General features: G+C 42.2%; 1 protein-coding gene across 1 annotated transcript in view; it reads left to right on the top strand.

Moving 5' to 3' along the window:
- LOC126184374 (glutamate receptor ionotropic, kainate 2-like) overlaps positions 1-27,846 on the top strand; it is a 326,740-nt gene that overhangs the window by 173,300 nt on the left and 125,594 nt on the right. The window lies entirely within an intron of this gene.

Below are 27,846 nucleotides of genomic sequence, written 5' to 3'. Positions count from 1 at the left end.
AGAACCACTCGGCCACAGTGGCCGGCTTCGGGCATGGGTGTGTGTGATGTCCTTAGGATAGTTAGGTTGAAGTAGTTCTAAGTTCTAGGGGACTGATGACCTTAGATGTTAAGTCCCATAGTGCTCAGAGCAATTTTTTGATGACCTAAGCACAATTTTACTATTAAAAAGGCAACGGGACCTTGATTGCGTCAGGTTTGGCATCCGCCTTTGAGGCGTATCAATCGGTGGCACAGTCATGGAGATTCAGTGTCTGTTTTGCTGGTGCGTCCGTTCGACACTGTTTTGGTTACGAAGTCAGGCGTAGTAGCAGTAGTAGTAGTAGTAGCAGCTTTATTCATCCGTAGATCACTTTTTACAAGGATATAGGACATGTCAAAGTATTTGCAAATTTAGATCAATTTAAAATAAACTAATTCGTATACACATATATTTACAGACTTCTAGTTAGAGACAATCATTAGATTTACTCCTGGTATACAATACTTTTGTTACAAATAACTTATTAAATAATGTGATGCCACATTGTCCACTCATATCTCACTATTAGTCACTGCACACACAATATACGCATTGTTTCATAACACTTCACTCACTACACACACACACTGGTGATCTCTGGGCCATTTTCTGTACCGCAACTTCCTATTTGCTATCCTGAAAAACTGAGTCAGCGTCCCTCCATAATGAGTGAGATGTTAAGCTCAGAAAGAGGAAGAGGTGTTAGTATTGTGCTATGCATAGCTTGGGGGCAAGTATTTATAGAAAGGAAAAAAAGAGGGAAAAAACATAAAGTAAAGGTGTTATGTGGAATGTTGGATATTTTATAATCATTAATATTATTATTTTCTGTATAACATTTTTTATCAAACCCCTACTCTGTTTTAGCTAAGTAATCCTTCAATGTATAAAATGTATTGCATAACAGGTACTTTTTAGCTGCCTTCATACAGTTTTATTCCTTGGCAGAAAATGCTGTTTTGAGATTTATGTTTATTTTTTCTTGGTAAATTTAAGTTGAGTCTATCTCTTGTTGCATAGTCATGGACAGAGTTGTTTGTGCGGTAATTACTAATGTTATTTTTGATGTGTACAACTGACTGGTAAAAGTATCCACATGGAGCAGTTAAAATCCCCAGTGTCCTGAACAGATCTTTACAATGAGCTCGACTGGTATTTTTGGTTATTATTCTTATGGCTCTTCTCTGGAGTTTGAAAATTGTGTTCATATTTTGTGCATTTGTTCCCCAAAAAAGAATTATATAGCTAAGAATTGAGTGTACATGTGAATAATATGTAACTAAAAGACACTGCATGTTGCACACAGATTATAGGATTGTAAGGGCATAACATGCTGATGACATTCTGTTTGCAAATACCTTTGTGTGTTCACACCACTTCAACTGAGAATCAATATTCATTTCTAGAAATTTTGCATTTGTTACACAGTCTATAGAGGTGCCATCCACATTTCATTTAACATTGCCATTTTTCCTCGTTAAACTGAAATTCATAGCATTAGTTTTCTTTATGTTCAATGTCACTTTATTACTTGTTGACCAATCATAAACTTCCCTGAGAGTTTCATTTGCTTTCCCGGCAAGGAGTTCTCTTGTTCTCTCAGTGACTATAACATTGCTGTCATCAGCGAAGCGGATTTCTTCACTATGAGTAACACTACTGGGAAAGTCATTGATGTTTATCAGGCACAGTATTGGTCCTAATATGCTACCTTGTGGAACTCCTATATTAATGTATTTTGGTCCTGATAAGTGTTTTACTAAATGTTTGGATCTATTTGAAGTATGTGTTATTTCTACTCTTTGTACCCTATATGTTAGGTATGATCGTTGCCAGTCGTTAGCTACCCCTCTTATTCCTAGTGCTTGTAATATAGTTAATAGAATGTTGTGGTCGACTGTATCAAACGCCTTAGAAAGATCCAAAAATATGCCTGTGACACACTCATCTTTACCGAGAGCAACAAGTACAACTTTTGTGAATTCTACTATGGCTGACTCCCTATTTTTGCCATTTCCGGAACCAAACTGCGATTCGTTTAAGTGATTGTATTTATTCAGGTAATTCATTAATCTGTCTTTCGTTATTGTTTCTATTATTTTTGAGAATGCTGATAGCAGGGAAATGGGCCGGTAATTTTCTATGTCTTCTGCATTACCTTTCTTAAGCAAAAGTACAACCCTTGCCTGTTTTAACTGCTCTGGAAATGTCCCTGACGTGAAGGATTCATTTATTATATATGTTAAGGGCCTTTTCTAATCCCTACGCATTGTTTCAGTACACACATTGGTACTTCATCTAAGCCTATTGACTTTTTATTTCTTAGTTTTTCAAATGTTTTACCGACTTCATTCTCTGTAGTTGGAAGTAACATCTTTGTATTTAGTGCAACATTATTTACAGGTTTTATATTTGTTTGGGGAAATTTTTGCTGTAACTTCTCTGCAATACTTGAAAAATGCTGGTTTACGTAGTTTACTAAGTGCTGTGGAACATTTATTACTTTATCCCCCTCCCTTAGCAGTATGTTATTCTGCGTTTGTTTGCCTCTCCCAGACTGCTTTGCTTTTATTCTCTGAATTATATATTATTTTGTCATTAAATGACTTTTTTGCAGCAATCACCACCTTCCTATAGATCTTCTTGTATCTATGATAGAAATTTAAGAAATCTGGATCATTGCGAATCTTTTTCATGGAACTGAGGTGTTGGTTACGAAGTCAGGGAAGTCACATTGTTGACATATTTCAAGATTCTGCTGTGTTGGAGTTCCCGTCCATAGGTCACAAAAGTTGTAGCCACTGAGAGCTGACAGAGAAGTATGACCTCTGGGCTGCGGGGGCAACTGCGCCGCTGCTCGCTGTCTTGTAGCCAGCTGCTATTGACGCAGATAACGCATCTTCGGGAACACTCGGTGTTGTTTCCATTGACAGTGATAGATCTATTTTGGACAGTATCATTCCCGGTAGCAGCGAGATCCACATACACATTCGACTTTCGCAGCAACTGTGGACGGCTGCGTGCTACAAGAGGTTGCGACAGACGATGATCGATGAGCCTTGCAGTCTTCGAGGATAGAGCAGTGGCTCGGATTTGCTTTTCGCATGTACGTAAGTGGCAGTTACGGTCTGAATGAGGCGCCCCATTAACGTTATCGGTATAGGTAAAGAGAAATGTAAGCGGGGCCACCGCCGTTTGAGACCGTTGTGTATCGCTGCGCTAGTGGGGCGTGGGATGATATTGTGTACACAGATAATTGGAAGAGCCGCAGTTTGAGTTACGTACGCAGTTGCCCCTGGATAAATTACTAATCCTTTAAGGTCATTTGTATTAACATAAAACTGTATACTGCGTCTTGAATTCCATGCGTAAAATTCGAGCACTGTAATCGACATTGAAGTAAACTTTTTGACGTTCCTTTTGCTTATTTAACTGAAGTTCTGAACAGTAAGGAGACAAAGCATGATGTATTACGGATTTGGGCGTGTCGAAGGGCATATTGTGTATACGTACTACGCTAAAACCATTCCCACATCAGACACTGGAACTTTTTAAGCATCGCTGGTGGATGCGGTGTGTCACCACTCGTGCATTACTTCGTCATTAATTACACTTATTGACAAGAGACTCGAATTATTGACGACCTAATAGTTTGACTACATGAAGAGCAATTACATCCGCTAACCACTGAGTAGCCTTTGATATCAGCGCACGTTTCTGGCCATTAGGGAAACCAAATGGGAGGATATTTAGCTTCTTGATGACTCCGTAATATTTGGGAAACAGTACTCACAGGGCCACACGGAACAGGAAACTCTGAATGAGTGAAGCCTATGATGAAAAACAAGTGTGACTGCCCAGACAGTTACAGGGGTACTGCAGTTAAATATGACAGTGCAATTTTGCACTTTTCTCATTAGTAATTATTCTCAGAAGCAAAAGAAGCGACATGCAACAGAAAGAAATTCTAGGTCCGACCAAAACTTGAACTGTAGAACTCTGGATTCGTAGTCTTTCACTTACGTAGTTAGGCATGCAGCTACTGTCATAATGGTGCGAAATACACTCCTGGGAATGGAAAAAAGAACACATTGACACCGGTGTGTCAGACCCACCATACTTGCTCCGGACACTGCGAGAGGGCTGTACAAGCAATGATCACACGCACGGCACAGCGGACACACCAGGAACCGCGGTGATGGCCATCGAATGGCGCTAGCTGCGCAGCATTTTTGCACCGCCGCCGTCAGTGTCAGCCAGTTTGCCGTGGCATACGGAGCTCCATCGCGGTCTTTAACACTGGTAGCATGCCGCGACAGCGTGGACGTGAACCGTATGTGCAGTTGACGGACTTTGAGCGAGGGCGTATAGTGGGCATGCGGGAGGCCGGGTGGACGTACCGCCGAATTGCTCAACACGTGGGGCGTGAGGTCTCCACAGTACATCGATGTTGTCGCCAGTGGTCGGCGGAAGGTGCACGTGCCCGTCGACCTGGGACCGGACCGCAGCGACGCACGGATGCACGCCAAGACCGTAGGATCCTACGCAGTGCCGTAGGGGACCGCACCGCCACTTCCCAGCAAATTAGGGACACTGTTGCTCCTGGGGTATCGGCGAGGACCATTCGCAACCGTCTCCATGAAGCTGGGCTACGGTCCCACACACCGTTAGGCCGTCTTCCGCTCACGCCCCAACATCGTGCAGCCCGCCTCCAGTGGTGTCGCGAAGGCGTGAATGGAGGGACGAATGGAGACGTGTCGTCTTCAGCGATGAGAGTCGCTTCTGCCTTGGTGCCAATGATGGTCGTATGCGTGTTTGGCGCCGTGCAGGTGAGCGCCACAATCAGGACTGCATACGACCGAGGCACACAGGGCCAACATCCGGCATCATGGTGTGGGGAGCGATTTCTTACACTGGCCGTACACCACTGGTGATCGTCGAGGGGACACTGAATAGTGCACGGTACATCCAAACCGTCATCGAACCCATCGTTCTACCATTCCTAGACCGGCAAGGGAACTTGCTGTTCCAACAGGACAATGCACGTCCGCATGTATCCCGTGCCACCCAACGTGCTCTAGAAGGTGTAAGTCAACTACCCTGGCCAGCAAGATCTCCGGATCTGTCCCCCATTGAGCATGTTTGGGACTGGATGAAGCGTCGTCTCACGCGGTCTGCACGTCCAGCACGAACGCTGGTCCAACTGAGGCGCCAGGTGGAAATGGCATGGCCAGCCGTTCCACAGGACTACATCCAGCATCTCTACGATCGTCTCCATGGGAGAATAGCAGCCTGCATTGCTGCGAAAGGTGGATATACACTGTACTAGTGCCGACATTGTGCATGCTCTGTTGCCTGTGTCTATGTGCCTGTGGTTCTGTCAGTGTGATCATGTAATGTATCTGACCCCAGGAATGTGTCAATAAAGTTTCCCCTTCCTGGGACAATGAATTCACGGTGTTCTTATTTCAATTTCCAGGAGTGAAGTTTGAAGAAGGATTGGGCAGCAGGTAGGACCAATATTTCGAAGTGTCGGTGAGAATTAAACTGCTCTGAAAAGTTTAAAGACGAGACAGATAAACAAACGTAACATGTGAACAACCGGGTGGAAATTAATTAACGTGCACTAGCATGTTGAAAGAAGTCCTCAAGTCGTGTTCAGGAAGCTGAGCGTCACATTGCATGAGATCAGCCTGACTATACCGCCTAATGTGGCTGGCCTCGAAACACGAGGCAATTGAAGGAGCGGAGCAGTTACGGTGCACTGCAGTCGTGTTCTTCCTTACAACATGGTCCAGAGACAACATATGATTGACTTTATTCTGGGAAGGACCATCGGAAAACTGGAAGAAGGACGAAGGGTGGCGAGTGTAGACAGAAGTATGGTATTGCTCACAGCATCGTTCTATGTCCACGGAGAGTGTTCCGAGCCACAGGGAACGCTGCCCGAAGGAGATGGGGTAGCCGGCCACAGTGAAGTACAAGAGCAGATGACGACTACATTGTGCAACAGGCAATAAGTGACCCACATCAAACAGCGGGTGTATGCAACTACCTTAAACAGGATTGCAATGCAAATAATATCTCTCTACACAGCGGCACGGCGACTCCAAGGGGGTCCTTTCTTTGTCCAACGACCAGTTGACACCCGAACGTCGAATGCACCGTTTGCAATGATGCTGATGACGATGGTGATGTTGGTTTGTGCGGCGCTCAACATCGTGGTCATCAGCGCCCGTACGAGTTGCAATCTTACCATTTACCATTTCGCCACTACCCGAATGATGATGATGATGATGATGATGATGACGAGATGATAAGCACAACACAGACACCTAGTCCCCGGGCCGAGAAAATACCCGACCCGGCTGGGAATCGAACCCGGGACTCCGTCATCCAAAGGTAGTTTCCAATGGTGCAAAGGGCATAGCGCCTGGACCAACGGGGAGTGGGATCGCTTAATCTCCACCGATAAGAGCAGATCCAGTCTGACTAGCGAGTCTGGACTTACTCTCATGTGGCGAAAGGTGGGAACACGTAATTCATCCAAGAATATTGTCCAACATGATCATTTCTATGGTCCAAGTGATAAATTGTGGAAAGGCATAATGCCGCATGGGCGTGCTGACATCAAAATCTCTGTACACGTTACGCTCACCTGTCAATTTTATCATGTCACCGTACGCCTTCCCGATGTCCGTCCCTTCAGAGGAGCATACGGCCCTGACTTCATTTTTATGGAAGATAATGCGTGACCGCATCGAACTGCGCAAGTGGAGGAGCTCTTTGAATGAGATTATATTCGACGAATGGACTGGCCTGCTTTTGCCCCAACTTAGTCCTATATCCCACTGAGTACGAGAGGAATGCGGTGGGGAGACTTACAGCAGCAAGACCACCTGCACGAACAACCAAACAGCCACCGTCAACCGCACTGATAAAGGAATAGAACGACGTACTACACAAACTCCTTACCAACCATGTGACCAGCATGGGAACACGTTGTAGTGCGTGCACTGCCGTCCGTGATGGTCATAAATCCTATTAAGAACCATGTCCTCTGTAAGGTATAGGGGACCATCATAACTCGTGGTGATTTAAGTGAAACTATTGTCTTTGAATAAAAGTGACATCTCTGTTCGTCTCACTGTGTATTTATTTCAGTTGCCTTCTGTATTATATTGCAGCAGTTCTTTCAGTGTATGGTCCAAGTCTCATCAAGCTATGTTACTTGGCAGTGACACATTATGCGGAAGTTACTTTCATCCTGAAGTTTTGCACACTAGTGTATTTGTCCATGTAACGTGAAGTTTTCATTGATGAATGTAGTAAACTGGACCCATACATTCAATTTTTAGGTTATTTCAGCTATGTAAGTGCGAGTTTTGGAAAGGCAGTAAAGTTAATGTTTACTATCTCTTCGAGAATGTCATAAGAGGCGGAGTACTCCATTAACTGGACAAGGCTAGGAATGGAATTTGGCCATGTCCTTGTTAACGAAACTATTGATAATTACGCCAAAATGTTTTGGGAAAGCTATTGAAAGCCTAACCGAGAGAGGTCACAGGAAGCTCTGCACCTTCTGGTGCTGAACATATATCCATTGTGTTGAACCCCACATTATGGACATTTTGTGAACTTCTGTACTTATCACGATAAGACGTTGGCGTGTGGTCTAGTTATGTGATCGGCTAGCCGAGTAACATTACTACTTTCTCATTTCATGCTGAGGAGTGAGCAGCAATATTGTACAAAAGTGGCAACAATTAACAAAAATGAGAGTGGACATGCTATGGTAACAAACTAAAAGCAAGAAACCCTAAACATTTCTGTGGGCCACCTACGAAATCACTTCGGCATTCCATGCGTTTTTCAGATTTAACTGCTTCTTGTAGTGCTTTAGAACGTTCACAAGAAATGTACGCAATTATAAAGTCATGGAAATTACCTTAGGAGAATGTTTACGTCTTTACGTGTTAAATGATTACCGAATACGTGTAAACTTGAATGTCTAGATTCTCGTGATTATTCATATTTAAGACTACAGCACACTGACCTTTGTCAAAATGGCTATATATGTGTCTGTTTTTATATAAGTCACTTGTGAAGCAGTTGCTAACGCGGCTATGTAGCAAATACTAAGGGCGTTTGGAAAGTCCGTGCAAAGTCCGAGAGATGGCACCACCGGCGAGTATCGAGGTCATGTTTAGTTAGTAGCATCTTTGGAAAGAACGCACTCCAAGTTTCAGCCATATTGGTCTATTTCTTTGTGTTTAGCATACGTGTGAATTAAGGAAGTCGAGTGATCGTCAAAAAATGGACGAAGAAGAATTTCGCGTAGTGATTAAAAATTACTTTATGAAAGGCAAAACGCCTCATGAGACTAAAGAGAAGCTTGATAAACATTACAGTGACTCAGAACCTTCGTTTAGAACAGTTTATAAGTGAAACTTCCTGGTAGATTAAAACTGTGTGCCCGACCGATACTCGAACTCGGGACCTTTGCCTTTCGCGGGCAAGCGCTCTACTAACTGAGCTACCGAAGCACGACTTACGCCCGGTACTCACAGCTTTACTTCTGCCAGTATCTCGTCTCCTACCTTCCAAACTTTACAGAAGCTCTCCTGCGAAACTTGCAGAACTAGCACTCCTGAAAGAAAGGATACTGCGGAGACATGGCTTAGCCACAGCCTGGAGGATGTTTCCAGATCATTCTTGAATGTGGGCACAGGTGATGCTGAACGTTCTGGACGCTCTGTGGAGGTTATGACTCAGGAAATCATTGATAAAATCCATGATATGGTGATAGATGACAGAAGAGTTAAGATGCGTGTGATTACTAGTGCTGTGGGCATCTCGAATGAACGGGTAGATAATATTTTGCATAAACGTTTGGACATGAGAAAACTATCCGCAAGATGGGTTCCGTGATTTCTCACACTTGACCAGAAACGGAAACGTGTGAAGTGTTGCAAGGATGGTTTTCAGCTTTTCAGGAAGAATCCGCAGGACTTTAAGCATAGTTTCGTCACTGTGGATAAAACATGGATACGCTACTGTACTCCTGAGACCGAACAACAACCTAAACAATGAGTTACCAAGGGAGAACCTGTACCAAAAAAGGCGAAGACCAGTCTTTCGGCCGCAAAGGTTATGGCGACTGTCTTTTGGGATTAGCAAGGAATAATCCTCATCGACTATCTGGAAAAGGGTAGAACTATTACAGCTGCATATTATTCATCGTTATTGGACCGTTTGAAAACCGAGCTGCAAGATAAACACTGGCGATTGGACCACAAAAAAGTCCTTTTCCATCAAGACAATGCACCAGCACACACCTCAGCAGATGTGATCGCAAAATTAATGGAAATAGGATTCCAACTCGTTTCACATCCAACCATTCTCCAGACTTGGTTCCCTCGGACTACTATTTGTTCTCCAATTTGAAGAAATGGCTGGCGGAACAAAGACAAGGAGGTGATTGCAGCAACTAATAGCTATTTTGCAAACTTGGACAATTCCTATTATTCAGAAGGGATGAACAAATTAGAACAGCTTTGGACGAAGTGTATAAGTAGAAAAGGAGACTATGTCGAAAATTAAAAAGATTTACCCCAAACACGTAAGTAGTTTTTGTTTTTGCACGTACTTTTCAAACGCCCCTCGTATTTGATTACACTCTGAGAAAGTTTGGGTAGATATTCGCTGCACTACTTGTTTATTATTATGCAAATCACTTTTATTCACCACCTTTTTAATCCGGGGTGAGAATGTACGGAGCACTGATTTAACCGCGTTTTGAGCTGATGACATGGTCGACGGGACGTATGAAAGGTTTATTAACGGTAGGAAGAGCGGTGTGATGAGCTGCAGTTGCGGGTTGGGCCCTGGTGACCCCATCAAGGGGTGTGATGGTTGGCCGCTTCGCAACTCAACTGTTACAGATATGCATGTATGCTGACGTCGATGCAGAGGCTGTTTAACAAAACGTTAACATTTGGGTAAGAAGCATTCGATAACAGCGTGTGCCTTGTCCTTTTTGAGTTACCCTCTCATGTACGATGGCGTGTGGAAAAGTATCATCATCGAACCCTTATGTGACAACTCTTAATGCTTTTTGAATAAAACAAACATTATTAACATTCTATATTTTTATTATTGATGTCTACATATTTGCATCCCGCTGTCGCTAGAGGCCTCCAAACAGTAGCGTGTGAAATGACGGTGTGTAACGTAAAGATGTCGGTGGGTGAGAAACAGCGTGGCTGTAATCGAGTTCGTCCACACGTAGAGCACCCTCTCCTTCAGAATGAAAATGCCAGACCACAATCGAGGGCTGCTACTTCTGCAGCAATCCGACGTCTTGTGTTCACTGTCCTCGATCATCTTACATACAGTCCTGACTTGGTGCTGTCCGATTCTTATCTGTCTACAAAACTAAAAGATCACTGAGGACTTCATTGTAAATGAGTATTATGGTAGTTGTATTACATGTTTATTACCTTATAAATAAATAAATAAACTTTTTTATTTTAAATTCAGTGTATTAGTATTTGTAAAATGACTCCTTCATATAGTTTTCATTAAAAAATGACGATCATTCCACTTGGGACCTGTGGAATGGTACAGCTTATTTGTTTTAGTTGTAAATATTTGTCATGTATTGTTGTTTTTCTGACATTTTCCACATCCTGGAGGACCTCCTCACTACGGATCAATTGGAATGAAAGTAAATCTAATCTAATCTAATCTTCACGTCGATAATGATGAAGCAGTGCAATAAGAGGTGACGTTGGGGTCCCGTCAATAAAATGAAACATTCTGTAGTGACAGTATCAATAAACTAGTCTGTTCAACTGTAAATTACTAATGCAACATACATACATTTGAAGTTACTTGCTGTATTCAAGTCTTGGTCTTCCTCACCTATTTTTGCCACCCCACACTTCATCCATTACCAAACTGATGATTCCTTGACACCACAGAAAGTGTCCTTTCAACCGATACTACTTTTTAGTCAAGTTGTGACATAAATTTCTTTCCTTCCAATTCGATTCAGTACCACCTCAGCATTCTTATCTACAGCATTCTTCTGAAGCATCACATTTCAAAAGTTATCATTTTCTTATTGTCTGGACTGTTTATCGTCCACGTTTCACTTCCGTACAGGGCTACACCCCAGACAAATACACCGCGAAAAAACTTTCCAACACTTAACATTGTATGTATGTCAGCAAGTTCTTCTTTTTGAGAAATGTTTCTCTTGCTATTGCCGCTCTGTATTTTGTATCATCTCTACTTTTGCCATCTTCACTTATTTTGCTGCCTAAGTAAGTAAACTCATTTACTACTTTTAGGGTCTCATTTCCTTATAAAACTTCCTCAGCATAGCCTGATTTAATTTTACTGAACTCAATTACCTTTCATTTACATTCGTGACGCTGTACATTCCATTCAACTGCTCTTTCTAGTATTTTGCCGTTTTTGACAGAATTATAACGTCATTCACAAACTTCAAAGTTTTCATTTTCTTGTCCAGAACTTTATTTCACGTTCCAAACTTCTCCTTGGTTTTCTTTACTACCTGCTTAGATTATATTATACTAGATTAGATTAGATTAATTTCTCGTTCCATAGACCTGTGCTGAGGAGATCCTCGTGGATGTGGAGCATGCCAATTGTTTTTTTTTAAGCTGAAATAACAATACTAATAGTATGATTATATACAATACATTATTTGTTTCTATTAAAAAATTCGTCAATGGAGTAGAAGGAGTTGGCCACTAGTAAGTCTTTCAGGCTCCTTTTAAACTGATCTTTATTTGTAACTAAATTTCTTATGTTTGCTGGCAAATTATTGAAGATGAGTGTTCGTAAGTAGTGGACCCCTTTTTGAACTAAAGTGCTTTTAAGTCCTTGTGCAGATCCCTGGTATTGTATGTATGAACTGAGCTGTTTGTTGGAAAAAGAGACACATTATTTAGGACAAATTTCATTAAGGGGTAAATATACTGAGAGGCAGTAGTCAGTATAACCAGTTCTTTGAAGAGGGTTTCTACAGGACGTCCGTGAATTTACTCCACAAATAATACGTATTACACGCTTTTGGACTCTGAAAACTTCTGTTTGACTTGAAGAGTTACCCCAAAATATTATACCATATTGCATTATGGAATGAAAGCAAGCAAAGTATGCAAGCTTTTTCATTTTTATTTCGCCTATGTCTGCTAACACTCGAATTGCAAATACAGATTTGTTAAGGCGTTTCTGCAGTTATGTGGTGTTCTCAGTGCACAGAGAGAATTACCTCAAGAATAGGCAACAAAAGTCTCTCAGTCCTTTTTCAACTACTGCTCCTCTTTTATGGACTTCGACTGCAGGCCGGTTTCTATAAAGGTTATTAACTGATCTCTTCCTGTATTTTACCCTGCTCTTCAGACTTTCAGGGTATGTTCCAGTCAGCATTGTCAAACGTTTTCTCAAAATTCACAATCGCTGTAAACGTAGATTTGCCTTCCCCTTATTACCTTGTAAATCCTAGCGTCAGTATTGCTTCACATGTTACTACTTTTCTCCGGATCCGAAAATGATCTCCTCTGAGTTCAGTTTCTGCCATATTTCCAATTTTTGTTTAAATACTCGTAATTTCTTTCAATATTTTGCAATCATGACTTACTAGAATGAAAGTTCCTTAATATTCGCACCTCTCAGCATTTGCCTCCTGTGGAACTGAAATTGTGACATCCTTTTTGAAGTCTGGAGCCGGCCAGAGTGGTCGAGCGGTTCTAGGCGCTACAGTCTGGAACCGCGCGGCCGCTACGGTCGCAGGTTCGAATCCTGCCTCGGGCATGGATGTGTGTGATGTCCTTAAGTTAGTTAGGTTTAAGTAGTTCTAAGTTCTAGGGGACTGATGACCACAGCAGTTGAGTCCCATAGTGCTCAGAGCCATTTGAACCATTTTTGAACTAAGGTGGAGCATCTGTGTAGTGTTCTGGGTATTATAGACTCCGTGAAAGTAAGGTACAGTTGGACAGTTCTTTCCGTGGCAGGAATTAGGTATCGATTATAACGACTAAGCCAACAGCCGTTATTTGACAATGAGAATTGTCTGGCATGATGCTTCAGAAGCATCTCGATACTGTTCACCTATTATACCACAGTCTTCGCCGATGTACCGTCACATTTATTTACCAATTGATCTGAGTTTAAACACAGCTCTGAGTTTCAATTCTCTTCTTTTTTATTTACGGTCTTGTAATTGTCTTCTTTTTTATTTACAGTCTTGTATTCATTGCTCCCTTCAGACGAAATATCCCCTACATTATTCTGCGAATTACTGTAGTGAGTAACAAGTTGTAAAGAGGAGAAAAACTGTATAACAGTGAAAAGCTTTGCGCTTGCCTGCAATCATTTCAGATTGTCAACTGACACAAAACTGTCTTACTTACTTTCACCACGCAGGCAACGCAAATTTCAGAGCAGGTGGGAATCGTTCTGGATATTATCAGCAGAAGGAATGAAATTAAAATTAGTGTAGTAGACTGAATTGTAGTCAGCCACAAATAGAGTATCATTTAACGTAACAATCTGTTTTTGAACTTGTACTCTCATATTCTTTTCAGATAAAATTTATTGACAATGTTAAATCACATACTTCAATATTCCCGGCATAACTTGTTTCATGAGTGATGGTCACAACGTTGTTGTTACTGCGCGGTGTTCACTCGGCTTACCGAAGATATTTCGCACAAAATATCGAATCATACACTGTAAGTAAATAATTATATCCTTGCCATACGAGTGCAGCAACGTGCGCCGTAGGTCATGGGTACAACGAGCGATGCGTCGTGATGACCTGACCTGAACTGTCTGACGTCAGCCGGCCGGCGTCTTCGGGCTGTCCTCTCCTGCATCGATAGGAAGCTCTCGCACAGGTACTACTCTGACCAGGACAGGCAACCGTGTAAGAGGTCCGAGCAGATGTAATTTCGATGTATTGCTCATGCGCTGCCTGCGATATGCAAGGTCTCTGTCCAGAGAGCAGTGTTGACTAGAGTAGGAACTGTGTAGCTGTAGCAGTAAGTTGTTGCTAGTCCGGAGTCAGCTCTGGTCTGGTATGGTGTATCGTGTTGGCTGGCCCGGTCGCGGTGCAGCGATGTCGGAGCCTGAGTATTATTGTATAAGGTAAAAAAGCAGCCTCGCGCATATGTAATAATGTTATCTCAAGTCGCATGTAAATGTTTTAAAACTCTCGTAATAATAATTTTCCTTATAAAAAATAACTTTTAACGACCATTCATTTCAATTTAAAGGATTTACTAATTTCTCCCATCCATGATCATCCCGATTATTGCAATAGAAAAATCAGTTGCTTCCTTTCATAAAGGAGAGATATATCGGACAGCATTGTACAGAGCTGTGCCGGAAAAATTTATTGTAAGAGCAGATATATCCGGCGACTTTATTGAGGTAAGAATTTTTCCTTTTTTTATTCAGAATGATCTTTCAGAGCCATGACGCAGCACTGCTGTCGTCCAAAATTTACCAGGTTAAATTCACAGTGAATTATTGAAAAGTCATAAGTGAGCGACAATTTAATTGAGAGGTTAGTTACATTGTTTTATTACTAGGTTACTGAATTTATTTTTTTATTGGGATGCTATACTGAATATGAACGACATAATTATAATTTTTACTGTTGAGAGGTTTAGGAATTTTTCTGTTTTGAGGTTACGCTGAATGTGAATGAATTTTGAGCTTAGATTAAATGAGAAAGAATTTTGTAGGGAGGTTACAAATGAGAAAGAATTTTGTGGGGAGGTTACACTAAATTAGAATCATACTCATATTATTATTTATTTAAATTTTTGTGGGGAGGATACAACCGAGAGCTCTTTCCGGGATATGTTCTTGATAAGATTAGCTACTACTGACGACTTACAATGTGAAGTAAATTATATTTGCGGTTCCATCACACAGACATCTTTAGCAGTGTTATTGTGGTTTAGTAAATAAAGGTGGTAGTGTGACTGGATTCATGATTTCCTGTCAGAAAGGCCACAGTTCGTAGCAACTGACGGGAAGTCATCGAGTAAAACAGGACTAATACCTGGCGTTTCCCGAGGAAGTGTTATAGGCCCTCCGCCGTTCCTGATCTATGAAAAAGATTTAGGAGACAGTCTAAGCAGCCCTCTTAAATTGTTTGCAGATGATACTATCATTTACCGTGTTGTAAAGTCATCAGATGATCAAAACGAGTTGCAAAATGACTTAGACAAGGCATCTGTATGGCGCAAGTAGTGAAGCTTGACTATAAATAATGAAAAGTGTGAAGTCATCCACATGCGTATTGAAAGGAATCCACAAAATTTAGGTTACACGATAAATCACTCAAATCAAAAGGCTTTAGGCTGACCTAAATAGTTAGGAATTAAAATTATGAATACCTTAAACTGGAACGATGACATAAGTAATACTGAGAGGAAAGCAAACTAAAGGCTGCGATTTATAGGCAGAACACTTAGAAAATGCTGCAGGTCTACTACAGAGGCTGTTTCCACTATTCTTGTCCGCCCTCTTCTGAAGTACTACTGCGTGGTGTCAGATCCGTATCAGATAGAACTGACGGAGAACATCGAAAAATGTAAAGAAGGGCAGCTCGTTTTGTACTATCGGGAAATAGGGATGAGAGTGGCACGGATATGATACACGAATTGGGGTGGTAGTCATTATAACAATGGCGTTTTTCGCTGCGACAGGACCTTCTCATGAAATTTCAGTCATCAACTTTCGCCTCAGAGCGTCAGATATCTATCGCTGCGACAGGACCTTCTCATGAAATTTCAGTCATCAACTTTCTCCTCAGAGCGTCAAATATCTACATAGGGAGAAATTATCATCACAACACATTAAGAGAAAAAGAAGCTCACACGGGTAGATTTGAGTGTTCGGTTTTCCCACGCTGTTCGAGAGTGGGACAGTAGAGAAGTAGCTTGAAGATGGTTCGATGAACACTCCGCCAGGCACTTAAATATGAACTGCAGAGTAATCATGTATATTTAGATGTAGTAAGCTCATATTATTGAGCAATTTCAATGTAATTCGATGGCTGGGAAAAGATTTTTGTGGGTTCGTGTGGTCCAGTGGATTGGTTCTTGCTCAGTATTCCAGTGGTCTCGTTTTAGATTCAAAACTGAGTCAAAAATTCTAAAACGCTCTAAAAGACGTCCTTCACCTCTGGAAAAGCCAAGTGAAGATGGTAGGTCTCTACCTTTGTTCGGAATCCCATTGTGACATGATGTCCCCAGCTACCAACTGGGGTGGAGTCAATTTGAATTAGACATCGACAGAGGCGGAAATCGTAGCAAATGAAGACTCTGAATGTTACTTGCAAACGAAATTTAGTTTTTTGTCACCATCGCAACATAGGAAATAAAAGAACTCGTTATCTGTTTGCGAACACATGGCTTCGAAAAGTTCGTTTGGTGTTACGCCATTATATGGTTTTTCCACTTGCTTTTCAAATTTTTTCAGGGTTACAGATGAAGACCGTAAGATTACAGTGATCTCTTCATAGAGTATGCGACCCTTCAGTATTATTAAAATTGCAAATGATTCAATTACATTACTGCTAAAAAAAGTAACTTACTTATTAACTCTCTCCAGCTGACATAAAATTGGTCAGCAACCATAAACATTGGTGGCTCGTGTCCCGCCTTTACCATGTTTTCCTTTTGTTTTTATGTTCTGCTCACGACGTTTCTGCTACCAAAAATTAAATGACTATATTGTATCAAATAACTGTGGCTGTAAAGTTTCACAATCAATTTACCACATTTTTGGTCGTGAGTATTAATTTATGGGAACAAGAAGTGGGCTTAAGTTTTTCACCCCCTCTCAGAAACACATCATTGTCATGACAACAGAGCTGCCAAAAATGCGTACAACGTTGGAAGTCTTTATTACGCTTGTGGCAAGCAAAATTCTTTATCGTAGCTGGAACCATGTATGATCCAGTCTAGTGTGGGACAATGTGCTACATCGGTAGTTCAGTTCTGATCAAGCATGAATCCAGCTACTACAACGCATTCTTCTTGACACTATAGAAGTGAAGGCGTTGCAACGTCGCCGGCCAGTGTGGTCGAGCGGTTCTAGGCGCCTCAGTCTGGAACCGCGCGACCGCTACAGTCGCAGGTTCGAATCCTGCCTCGGGCATGGATGTGTGTGATGTCCTTAGGTTAGTTAGGTTTAAGTAGTTCTAAGTTCTAGGGGACTGATGACCTAGTGCTCAGAGCCATTTGACCCATTTTTTTCGTTGCAACGTCTTACATTTTGTTTTGACGACTCTGTTGTCATAACAATGAATTGCCGGTATGAGACTGATTGATCCTGCTAAATTCGCTTGATTTTGTTTGTCAGCTCGATTAAGTAATCTGAATAACTCCAACTTAAGATATCACACTGGGTTGGTAAAGCAAAAGTTTTTGATTCCAAAAATGTCGCTTCATGTATGAGCTACCCTTACTCTCACCTTTCACGTTACAAGGTATCTACCTCAGCTACGATTATTGCAATGAGAGAATGTTTGCTTCAGCAATGCCTTGTCCGCATAGATGTAAAGTGCTCACTTTCTAAAACGGCAGCTGCTTCCGAAATCAGTTCCAGTTTTGCTACAAAAGGTATATTTCACCAATTCCTTTAGCCGCATCTTTAAGTGGATTGCTAGCTGTCATAAGTAAGTGACGAATCTTAATCCACCATGCTATATGTTCCTGGTAACCTCGCAGGAGTAGCAGTAGTCGTCTGCTTCGTGAATACCAACTTACGTCACCAACAAAACAAGAGAAACGCTCTGAACAGACTCGTAGGAACTTTCAGTGGCAAGAATGTGTATTTTTTCATCATCTCGGTGTCAACGAAGACGGGAAAAATCACGGAAGCAATGAACAAACTTATTATTATGCATTACCTATAGCAGATCTGGAAGTCAAGAACTTATGAAAGTGCACACAACTGCACATTTGCTTATTTCTTCTGTTTTGTTTCAGCTTCAATAGTGATGTGTTCAATGCTTCCCTGCGAATCCACAGTTTCATTTATTACTCTGCGGCAACGATGTATTAATCTATTGTCAATAACATATCCACAATTTGGTGGTATTTCTGATAATCTAGTTGTTTATGCCACAAGACTAGATGAAGATACAGCCCGTTTGGAGCAGCATTGCATTTTACCTTACTGTTTCTTGACATTCTGGACAAAACACATTCTTAGTTTCGTTAAAATAAGCTTTCGCCGTAAGTCCATTTTCCAGTGGTGTGATATGCTATCTGTTTCCAGCCATTCATTAGATCGACGTCTGCAAGCGCAACTCCACTGTGGGCTGGCGGGAGCAGGCTGTGGACAGAAGTGAAGACACTGAGAGCTGTCAATGAAGTTCTTCATATTGCTAGTGCAGATAAGACGCAGACGCTAATGCAGATGATAGTGTGTCTGGCACATCCTGATCGTTCATTCCACTGTGGGAGTGAAAGTGCTAAGTCTTCTAATAGATTCTTTTCATACTGATGAAATAATCTGAATAGTCTGAATAGTTTATAAAACATCGACATCATAAATTTCATTTTTCGACTCTAGGAAGGTAATTCCAAGCTTAAATTTTAACTGTTGTTGTATTTCATGTCGTGAACTGTCATCATTAATTACTAATAGAGCAACGGCAGAGAGTTAAAATAAGCAGTGTCATGTATGCTGCATGGCGCCGTGCTGTTCTCGTGATCTAAGGCAAGGGTAGTTGCTGCTTCAAATCTCGTTGTATTACCAATGTATATGGCTTCAGTTGTCTTTTTTTTCAGCAAATAGCCAAAACGTAACTCAGTGCTAAAATGCTAATAAAATCTTTTCATCGTGCCAACTGAACGATCAGCCTACTTTTATTTATTGCTGTTTTTATTTATTCACTTTCCTCTCCAATGCAATAGACTTCATTCGTTATTATTGTGTTATTATTATTATTATTATTACTCGTTCACTCGCAATACCTTTCGCATCCCTATTTAGGACCGGTGCACGTGACCAGTGAATCTGGAAGAATCGAGTGTCGGATGTTTCGCCACACAGAATACGCACATTTACATTGTCGTTTCATTAGCAGGGCAATAGGAAAAGCACAATAACTAAGGCGGCACAAGGAGGCCGGTGACGAAGAAAGAAGTTTGCAACAAATTCTGTTGGTTTAACACCATAACGACAGATAAATTCGTGTCACTGTATATTATTCAACAATCGAATATTTGGTATGAACTCTGCCAGTGCTACGTACAATGATCAGCCAGAACATAATGATCATCTACCTTATAGCCTCTATATCCATATTTGACACGGATAACAGCTGCGACGCGTCGTGGTATGGAAGTAATGAGGACTTGGTAGGTCCGTACACATAAGCCACTTAACTGCCGAAAATTCCGGGGACGATGAGCTCTGACGCTACGCTCAATCACATTCCAGATGTGTTCGATCGGGTTCAGATCTGGCGAGTTGGGGGGTCATCACATCAACTGGAACTCGCCACTGTGTTCCTCGATCCCTCCATCACACTCCTGGCCTTGTGACATGTCGCATTATCTTGTTGAAAAATGTCACTGCCGTCCGGAAACATGTTCGCCATGAAGGGGTATACGTGGCCTGCAACCATTGCATGATACACACTTGTACTTTGCCCAATGTTAAAGTCTCATGCCGACATCTGTAATGAGAGGTGGGTACCCAACGCCATAACGTCTGGACGTGGTTTCACCTTGGTTTCGCCACATGTTGAAGACACTCACCACAGCACTCCTCGAACACCCAACAAGTCGTGGTGTTTCCGAAATTATCGAGCCGAGCCTCCGGGACATTACCATCTTCCCTCGGTCAGACTCAGACAGATCCCACGCCTTCCCCACTCTACACACGGACAGCACGCTCACTGATACTACATGCACCGTGTGTGTGTCTGACTGTCATTCCTCACCAGGCGACGCTGCAATCGCCTGGACAGATTTATATCGATAGTAGGTCGGTGGTCAGAATGTTCTGGCTGATCAGTGTATAGCTGGTTTACCATTGTCCCAACTGTTTGGTTTAGTGTTATAGCTGTAAATGGAAATTTTTCTTTGAGAATTTTGCTCCGCTACTGTTCTGGTGATGTACAGTAACGGATAAATTAATTTCTTCTTGCTTTTATTTACACAGCTACGTTAAGTAACATGACAATTCTGGGTAATCAAGTGCGTGTTCCACTTGTGACATTATATTTCGAATACACTTCATACGCTTTCTGTCAGCCTCGATCCAATACCTCGTGGGAGCCGGTAAAGTGGTCTGCTTTACGAGTACCAAGCAACAAAACAGAAAAAAAGTAGCTGGAAAGATTCGAAGGAACCATCAGTAACATAGATTTGGCTTCCTTTATCGTTTAGGGACCAAAAAGGAAAGGAAAATTACGAAAGCAATGAACAGGCTACTTAAGAGTATTATATGATAGATCTGAAGGTGAAAACATATGAAGGTGTAGAAAGGCACATTGCTCACCTTTACAGATTATTTTCTGTGTCAATGAACATAATTTTCAGTTTCCTCTCTTCTGAATCCTCAGATGAACTGATTACTGCATGGTACTGAGTAATTAGTTAACTGAGTTTCTTCATGGTTCCATCCCCACCAACATAGTTCTGCATGTCACATGCAGAAAGCTGCATGAGAGGAAACTAATATGACTAGCTTTATTATACCTGCGCTGAAACTAAATAACAGCGGCGTTAACAGCCCCTTTCCACGCCGGAATACTTCAAAATTGAGGAATTCTGTTTTAAATCTAATTGGATGCCGCAGATATGACTATCCCCAATGGCAAAGTTAGAAAGTATCAATAAAGAGCGCTGCATAAAAACCACACGTGTTTGCATCTCTTCTCTGAGAGCCAGTATAAGACGAGCACAAGCATTTCGCTACATAACTGCCCCTAACACAGCTAAGACTTGGCAGTATCGCTGCAAATATTTGGTAAACCTGTGACAGTGCATTTACTTCCGCATGGGCTCATGAATTGTTCCGCTAAATTTATTTGGGATGCTCTTCCCACTTTGATTACTTATGCTACACAATCCTCATCTATGACGAGACACTCAGACAACACTTCAAGAGTGCCGTATTTCACATAAATAACAATTGCTTTTTTCTTTGACGCTGCATTATGAGGCAGAGCGACCAATATAGCGATGAGAGAGGCCAGCTCCTAACAATGTCGCGTTATCTCAGTGGTTCCACACATGATGCACGGGTGGTGTTATTACTCAGGTCTGATTGCAGTCCAGCTCAGTACTCTAATAGGTTCTTATTTCCTGTTTTTTTTTAGTGGAGCTGCAAACTAAAAGAAGAAGTCTCTGAAGAACTTCGACTTGACCATCAAAGACACAAATTTGAGTTTTGTTCGTCACGTAGTAAGACATAATGTCGGGGGAATAGTTACGAAGTGAATATAGTTTCTCCGTGCTAAATCTGTGTAACAGCAATTAGGGACCCCCATAGACGTTTACTGACACCGAATTAAGCAACTTCCTTCCACTCTGGGTGGTTTCAAAATTCAGCAATTTAGTAACTTAAGTATCACTTTCGATCAGCGTTGAGTTCCCCATGAATCCATATGTGGATCTCAAAATGTGTAGTTTGCCTGCATTGATATAGAGCAAGAACTGCAAGGTTTTCACACAGTTCGTCGCATACATTTACGGTAAGAAATAAGACAATGACAGTAAAACTGATTACACCACAATTACTTAGTGCGGCCTGACGAAAAAGTGCGTATTCCTGACAAACAACTGCAAGGAAAATCGTTTCTAAATGGAAAATAAACGAGACATAAAGTATTAATAATGGGATTAAACAACGTAGTTAAAGTGTAATGCAAGACAGACTTTTTTGTGGAGTATCACTCGACAACAGTAAAGCATTTGATGCTCCCCAAAGCGATGAGCGGTAGCTGATGCTTTCGACACAAGGCGAGGACTCCGTCGCGACAGCCGCTGCCTTGTGCCGACATTAGGTCCTGGGGAGGTCTGACGCAAGCGGCGTTCAAAGGCAGACAATCTGCCAAGAAACCTGTCGCAAAAATGTTATTGGACGGAACTATTATTACTGGTACGTCATAAAATGAAATACAGTGTAGCTGATCCACCATTACATTCAGGACTTCAGCATTCAGTCGAAAGACGCTATGAAAGGTTAGGCAATGAGCAGTATCGACTGCTAGAAACTGTATTCAGACGACGCGCTGTTTACCACTAGTCTACGGGCGTATCACAACAGCTAAAACAGAAGACAAACTTCCTCCAGTAACGCCGGCCGCGGTGGTCACGCGGTTGTAGGCGCTCAGTCCGGAACCGCGTGACTGCTACGGTCGCAGGTTCGAACCCTGCCTTGGGCATGGATGTGTGTGATGTCCTTAGGTTAGTTAGGTTTAAGTAGTTCTAAGTTCTAGGGGACTGATGACCTGAGATGTTAAGTCCCATAGTGCTCAGAGCCATTTGAACCATTTGAACCTCCAGTAACTTTGGCAGCCTACAGTATTGCGAATTGTGTAGATAGCCGGACTTAAGGAAATATCAGCGTAACCTTGTAATTTTTCCAGTGTCCCGACCGACGCGAACTTAGACTCTGCAGCCGCCGGCCACGTTTTATGTCAAAGAGTGTAAATCTACACTTTCATCATCCTTATATAATGCACTATTCCACCAAACAAAGAGGGTCACTAAACGTGTAGCCTTGCCTTACGTTTCTCTTTCTAGTGGTGCCATTTCCAATTACGTAGCTTCATTAGTATTGGTTTTATTCATGTGGCCGTGAAATAATTAGCCACATTTGTGTTTCTGCCATATCGGCACCCTCCCTCCATGCACCAATTTCAACGGCCACTCGCTTGGAGAAAGCCACTCGTAGTAACCTTCAATTTAGCTGCTACCGTTCTGAAAGCCGCATATTAAATCGTGGTCGGTACAGCCCGCCAACTGCTGATTCTCGCGTGTCGTATGCTATAATCTAATAGCAATACGCTACCTTCTAGCGACTATGCCCACCTGTGTACGGAATCGCGCTACCATGTCGTCTGTCATACTCGCGCGCTTTAGCCTCTCCTGTCTATCATCTCACAAACTATAGGTTGTAAGGAAACGAAGAACCATAGGCAACTCATATAGTGTTCACCATAGCCTGGAAACCAAAGAAAAGGCTGATGGCGTTTCCAGCTGACAGTAAAAACGAACATCATGTGTGAGCGCTTCCAACTGGCAGTAAAAACGAACAACATGTGTGAAACGATAACTAGGATCTCGAGATCGTGGCGTTTGACAGATCTAGAAAGAAATAAAAGTTGGTTGGTTGATTCAGGGGAGGGGAACAAACAGCGAGGTCATCGGTCCCATCGGATTAGGGAAGGATGGGGAAGGAAATCGGCTGTGCCCTTTCAAAGGAACCATCTCGGCATTTGCCTGAAGCGATTTAGGCAAATTACGGAAAACCTAAATCTGGATGGCCGGACGCGGGTTTGAGACGTCGTCCTCCCGAATGCGAATCCAGTGTGCTAACCACAGCGGCACCTCGCTCGGTAGAAATAAGAGAATGAATGGTTTTGATCCATTTGTTACACTGCTTTGTGCACAGAAGAAGGCCAATTTTCTCATTGTGTCCTTATGAAGATTAGTTTTATTGTATTTAATTATATTCTTATTGGTAACACTTTCAGATATCCTTCACGGCCACTGCTTCGTGAAATGTGTGCTTCCAGTACGTATGTTCCTGTACGCGCACTGCGAAGTACGCTGAAATGTTCAGACTCGTTTTTTTATTATTATTTGTAAGCTACATTTATAATCCGTTATTGCCAAATGTTTTTAACACAGTAATTCGAGCAGCCAATAAAAAAACTAATGTTCGTATCGGTTACTAGAGTTCAACTAAACGTTATGGTTCGTACGAGTCTGTCTTGCAAAGTCTTTCTAAAAGTGCTGTCAATTTTGTGCTTCATATTTCTTCCTATTACGACGCAGCTATAAAGTAAGCGGCTCCACTAATATTGCTGGGCTGGGTCGCGGCTTGGCAGATGTTAATTTGCATACGCGTAATTTGGAATATTGTAAACCATGTCGGTGGCGCTGTCGCTGTCCAGCCTGCTGATGTAATGTAATTGTTGGCTGGACAGATTACTGCCGTGTTGCAACATGTGTACTGCTGTTGCCTTCCGCATCGCTCCCACGCTGGCAGCCGTATCGACCCACCTTTAAACGCATTTTAGTTAAGCAGGCATACCATTTGCTGTCACGTCACACGGTATAAAATCTAAATACATAAATTTCCTTTTCTTATCAACTTAGATTCATGTAGACAATACTATCACCATACACCTTCAATTTATCGGTTGCAGAAGTGGCAAATGTACAAATTCAACGTTAAACGAATCGATAGTGCAACTTTTCTGCAGCAAATTGAAATAAACTAAAATTTACTGTCTCGAGTCCACTTTTGAACAGTTACAGAATTTCACGACTTTAGCAGTAGCTAAGCCGTAATTTATCATGTAGATATTTGCAGCTGTGTGGCTTCTTGAGCCGAACAATCGAAACCTCCCTGACTTCCTCGAACATAATGAAGTAGGTGGCAATGGATTTGTTGCATTGTCTTAGATTACTGTGTAGGACATGTAAATACTGTATTACTCAGGGCATTTCCTAAACATTCATCTAATTTCAGAAAGGCTGTATCTTCAACATGATTGAAGACAGAAACTTGGGACAAATTTTAACTTACGAATAGGAGTAAAAAGTTTATATTTTTCAAAAGAACCATCTGCTTTTGCAAGGGTATACCTTTTCCATGCATGCACATACAACCTTGCAGTACGTTTCACAATTTTAGGACCAAAGTTTTCACTGATATCTCACAAATATTCAATATGCCCTCCGCCGGACGCACATCCACCATACGGTGGTCACATTCATCCCACACTTCTGGAGTTAATGCATCCGATATCTCTCACCTGGCACCACGAGTAGACCTGGGGATTTTCTCTTACATACACAACTGTCTCTAAACTGCTGGTGTCGTTCTCGAATGCTTTGTGATGTAAAGGGCCCTACACACTCACCAACATATTGGCCGACTGACCGACCGATCAACTTCGTGGCAGTCTACACATGTCCGTATCAATTGCACTCATCGATTATAACGCCGCCCTATTGTGAATTTTTTTTTTTTTTACCGTTGACGCTATGTTCCACGAGATTCCGACTCGTTTTACATTACGGTTTGTCTTGGGTGTTTTAGAGGCAACAAGGTCAAAAAAAGCCGAGAGAAAGCTATGATCAAAGAGGCGGCTAATACAAAGAAAGAAATTCGCCCACGCTCTGTTACTTAAGGAGCTGGGAGCCGATGATTTTCGAAATCATCAAAAAATGAATGAAACATGCATTTTGGAGCTGAACATCATACAACCATTCTTAACGAAGGAGAATACAGACATGAGATAGGCTGTAAGCTGCGAGGAGGACTTAGCTACTCTACGGTTTCCAGCTGCTACCAGGTGTTACGAGGAGTTCAAATTCAGTGCAGCTGTATCCCCACAGCTACTATCTAAAATGATTCCTGAAACCTGCAACGTGACTTAAAGTTGCCTGAGAAAATGCATCATGGTAAAGCAAAATAAAAAGAACAAAAGATGTTTGTGTAAACTTTATCAACATCTACATCTACATTTTTACTCCGCAAGCCACCCAACGGGGTGTGGCGGAGGGCACTTTACGTGCCACTGCATTACCTCCCTTTCCTGTTCCATTCGCGTATGGTTCGCGGGAAGAACGACTGCCGGAAAGCCTCCATGCGCGCTCGAATCTCTTTAATTTTACATTCGTGATCTCCTCGGGAGGTATAAGTAGGGGGAAGCAATATATTCGATACCTCATCCACAAACACACCCTCTCGAAACCTGGACAGTAAGTTAACCGCGATGCAGAGCGCCTCTCTTGCAGTCTGCCACTTAAATTTGCTAAATATCTCCGTAACGCTGTCTCGCTTACCAAATAACCTTGTGACGAAACGCGCCGCTCTTCTTTGGATCTTCTCTATCTCCTCTGTCAACCCGACCTGGTACGGATCCCACACTGATGAGCAATACTCAGGTACAGGTCGAACGATTGTTTTGCAAGCCACCTCCTACCACTGTTTGTTCTGCTATTATATAATCATACAATAAAGGATCCTTCTTTCTATGTATTCGCAATACATTACATTTGTCTATGTTAAGGGTCAGTTGCCACTCCCTGCACGAAGTGCCTATCCGCTGCAGATCTTCCTGTATTTCGCTGCAATTTTCTAATGCTGAAACTTCTCTTTATACTACAGCAACTCATTATGCACTTAGCATAAACAACAGACACACAAGAAATCAAACATTTAGCAGCTCTTCATAGGAGAAGGTTTGGATAGAGGCTGGATATTCCAACACTTTTTAACAAGGAAGCAAGTACTTTCTATGAAAAAAAGTCAGCCCGCATCTCGTGGTCGTGCGGTAGCGTTCTCGCTTCCCACGCCCGGGTTCCCGGGTTCGATTCCCGGCGGGGTCAGGGATTTTCTCTGCCTCGTGATGGCTGGGTGTTGTGTGCTGTCCTTAGGTTAGTTAGGTTTAAGTAGTTCTAAGTTCTAGGGGACTGATGACCATAGATGTTAAGTCCCATAGTGCTCAGAGCCATTTGAACCATTTTTTTTTTTTTTTGAATAAAAGTCCGTTGACTGTCTATATTTCGCTTTTCAGATTTTACTTCCGACACGCATCGGAAATTAAATCTAAGATCAAATATGTTTGCATTTCGGTTATTAGATTTCATTTCCGGCAATGTTGGGAATTAAACCTAAAAACCGAAATACATAACGTCGACTGATTCCTTTTACTCTCTCTCTGTCCAACATGATATCGTTATAAATTCGTATAAAAATTAAACAGGTGCTTCATTTCTTTCATGTCTATAGCCATATTCCTCGCGGGCTTTAAATTTCTCCAGCAATTCTGTAATTAAAGTTTACCGAGCTTGGTGGCGCAGTGGTTAGCACACTGAACTCGCATTTTTGGAGGACGCCGGAGGAAACCCGCGTCCGGTCATCCTGATTTAGGTTTTTCGTGATTTCCGTAAATCAATTCAGGGAAATGCTGGGATGGTTCCTTTGAAAGGGCACGGCCGACTTCCTTCCCCATCCTTCCCTAATCCGATGGGACCGATGACCCCGCTGTTTCGTCCCCTCCTCCGAATCAACTAACCAAGCAATTAAAGTTTCGTCAACTTCGATCTCTATCATGTATACTACAGCAGTTTTCAAGCCCGCGCGCATTAGCAAAACGAACTTTTGTCGGATGGTTGGCGCGACAGCATTACACACCGCACAGTTTGCTGAGTAAAGCAGGGGAGGCGAAGAGGGGGGGAGGAAGGGGGGTTCAACTGTCGGATGGTTGGTCGGTGGCCTAAGCACCTACACACGTCCAAATTTGTCGGTCTGTCAGTTGGTGCGTGCGTGTGTAGGGCCCTTAAGAGTGTGGTGTCCTTCTCTCGACTAAAATCACGCCAGTCAGTTGTAAATGCATTGCACCTGTTCAAACAGAGATCACAAACGCTTATTGTAGCTGCATTATCGCCACCTTGATAACAAAAGACCGAGCGAGAAAACTAGCTGTATCAGAGACAACCCTACCGGGAAATCACATGGACCGGCAGTTGCAATTGGCGGCAAGGTAAACAAACTTTTATG

Source organism: Schistocerca cancellata, chromosome 4 (assembly GCF_023864275.1).
Source record: "Schistocerca cancellata isolate TAMUIC-IGC-003103 chromosome 4, iqSchCanc2.1, whole genome shotgun sequence".
Taxonomy (NCBI): Eukaryota; Metazoa; Arthropoda; class Insecta; order Orthoptera; family Acrididae; genus Schistocerca; species Schistocerca cancellata.
Note: the sequence above shows the minus strand (reverse complement) of the source record. Positions and strands in the feature narration are given on the sequence as shown.